This window comes from Palaemon carinicauda, chromosome 4 (assembly GCF_036898095.1).
Source record: "Palaemon carinicauda isolate YSFRI2023 chromosome 4, ASM3689809v2, whole genome shotgun sequence".
NCBI lineage: Eukaryota > Metazoa > Arthropoda > Malacostraca > Decapoda > Palaemonidae > Palaemon > Palaemon carinicauda.
In genome coordinates this window covers 110,588,475-110,590,974 of record NC_090728.1, presented here as the reverse complement: position 1 = coordinate 110,590,974, position 2,500 = coordinate 110,588,475, and the positions used below count along the sequence as shown (strand labels likewise).

General features: G+C 36.1%; 1 protein-coding gene and 1 long non-coding RNA gene across 2 annotated transcripts in view; one reads left to right on the top strand and one right to left on the bottom strand.

The window, feature by feature from the left end:
• LOC137640095 (alpha-1A adrenergic receptor-like) overlaps window positions 1-2,500 on the top strand; it is a 257,804-nt gene that overhangs the window by 54,461 nt on the left and 200,843 nt on the right. The window lies entirely within an intron of this gene.
• Window positions 1-2,500, bottom strand: part of LOC137640096 (uncharacterized) — a 5,355-nt gene that overhangs the window by 442 nt on the left and 2,413 nt on the right. The window lies entirely within an intron of this gene.

Sequence of the window (2,500 nt, the reverse complement as noted above, 5' to 3'; positions counted from 1 at the left end):
GTTTATCAATGGATGAGCTACATTACTGAAATTCTTGCAAAATCTGCGGTAATATGAAGTCATTCCAATAAATCTCATTACTTCTTTTCTATTTGTAGGTACGGGATAATTCAATATAGCTTCTATGTTAGTGGTTTTAGGCAAGATTTCCCCACTTCCAATAACATGTCCCAAGTACTTTACACGAGCTCTAGCAAAGTTTGATTGAGCAAGATTTATTGTTAAACTCAACCTTCTAAATCTATCAAGAAGTGCTTTAAGCTTACCAAGATGTTCCTCCCATGTGTCAGATACTACAAGAATGTCATCCAGGTAACCGTAAACCCCATCCAGATCTCTTATGATCTCATTTACCATTCTCTGAAATGTGGCAGGTGCGTTGCACAAACCAAAAGGAAGTTTTTCATATTGAAACAACCCAAAGGGAGTAATAAAAGCAGACATCTTCGCTCTCCCTGACAAGGGGACTTTATAGTATCCCTTCAGCATATCGACTTGGGTTAAATATTTCGACTTACCAATGGAGTCCAGTATATCATCAATACGTGGTAGGGGATAACTGTCTTTTATGGTTACCGAATTTAATTTTCTAAAGTCTGTACATAACCTGACCTTACCATTAGGCTTGGGCACTAATAAGCAAGGAGAAGCCCAAGGAGACTTGCTAGGCACAGCAAGTTTATGCTTCCGTAGATACTCGACCTCTTCTTGCATTACCTTCAGTTTTTTAAAATTGATTCGATAGTAGTTTTGTCGTATAGGACGAATTCCTGGCAATAACTCTATGTCGTGAGAAATAACACTGCATTCTCGGGGATTATCACTACATACATAATCATACTGTCGTAGCAGATTCTCAATATCACACCGTTGCTCCTCATTTAGGTGCTGTAGATACTGTGGAAGAGATTCTAAGATTTCTTTATTAGAAAAGTCAGCCCAAGATGAGATTTCATCTAAGCCTAAATAATTTACATCCTTTAAGGTGGTGGACTTTTGTTTTAAAATAACAGTGTCTCTGGAACAAAATAGAGCAGCAGAGGAATCGGCATGATATTGACATGGACTAACAGAGTGCTTTTACGTCTATCTGGAGTTTTTATGATATAATTCTGATTATTTAAAAGTTTCTGTATAACATAAGGGCCAGAAAACTTACTTTTAAAAGGAGAACCAGTAATGGGATAGAAGGCCAAGACTAAATCTCCCACATTAAACTTTCTATCTTTACTGATTTTATCATGCCTAATTTTCATCTCTTCTTGATTTTTACAAAAGTTGTTTAGAGCAAATTTATGAATCTTATTAATATTTCACTTTAATTTCTGTAGGTACTGACTCACTGTTATAGCCTCTAAGTTATACTTGTCAAGTAACTTATCTTTAACTACTTGTAAAGGATCACGTACTTTACGACCATATAGCATTTCAAAAGGTGATACATCTAGAGACTCAGAAGGTATTTCCCTAATTACAAATAGTAAATGGTCTATGCCTTCATCCCAATCAGATTCAGATTCAATACAAAACTTCCTAAGCAACGACTTTAAAGTCTGATGATGCCGTTCTAATGCTCCCTGAGATTCTGGGTGATAAGGAGATGAGAGACACTGTTTTATACACAACTCATTCATAGTTTTCTGAAAAACATCACTAGTAAAATTAGTGCCCCTATCACACTGGATTTCCTTAGGAAACCCGTAAGTTGTAAATACTTTTGAGTAAGTGGTTAAGAACATTTTTAGAGGAAATATTCCTGACTGGAAGTGCAATAGGAAATCGTGGGGTAGGGCACATTATAGTCACAAGATATTGATTGTCTTTCTTTGTCTTTGGCAGTGGACCTACACAATCTATGATAATTCGATGGAATGGCTCATGAGGTACAATAATAGGATTCAAAGGTGCCTTTGGTATAACCTCATTAGACTTACCGTCAATTTGACAAATATGACAATGTTTAACGAAATTTACAACATCAGCCTTCATTTTAGGCCAGAAAAAAATCATAAGCTAAACGGTTGTAAGTTTTAGTAATTCCAAAATGTGAATAAACATTATGAGCGAGCTCCAATAAATCTTTACGTAAATCATGAGGGCCTACTAACTGTTCTCTGTCACTCCATTTTTCATCATTACCCAGCCTAGGAGGTCTATATAACCTGAAAAGTAAGTCATCCTTAAAGTAATACCCAGGTACCTTTTCCATTCCTTTCTCCAATGCTTGCTTATAAACACCCTTTAAAGTTGGATCTTCTCTCTGTAACTTAACAAGGCTTTTCTTGTTCATTTTTACTTTATCTGCGAGGTTAGGTACAATTACTTTCACTCGATCATTGTTATCCATACTGCGGGTAGTCACATTAACACAACCCTCCACTTTTGACTCTTTTTCATTTTCACTTTCCTCTATTATTCCAGGAGTTTCATACATTATGAGATTGGGTAACAACAGTTCTCCAGCAAGATCGTTTCCAAGTAACACTTGTACATTTGGCAA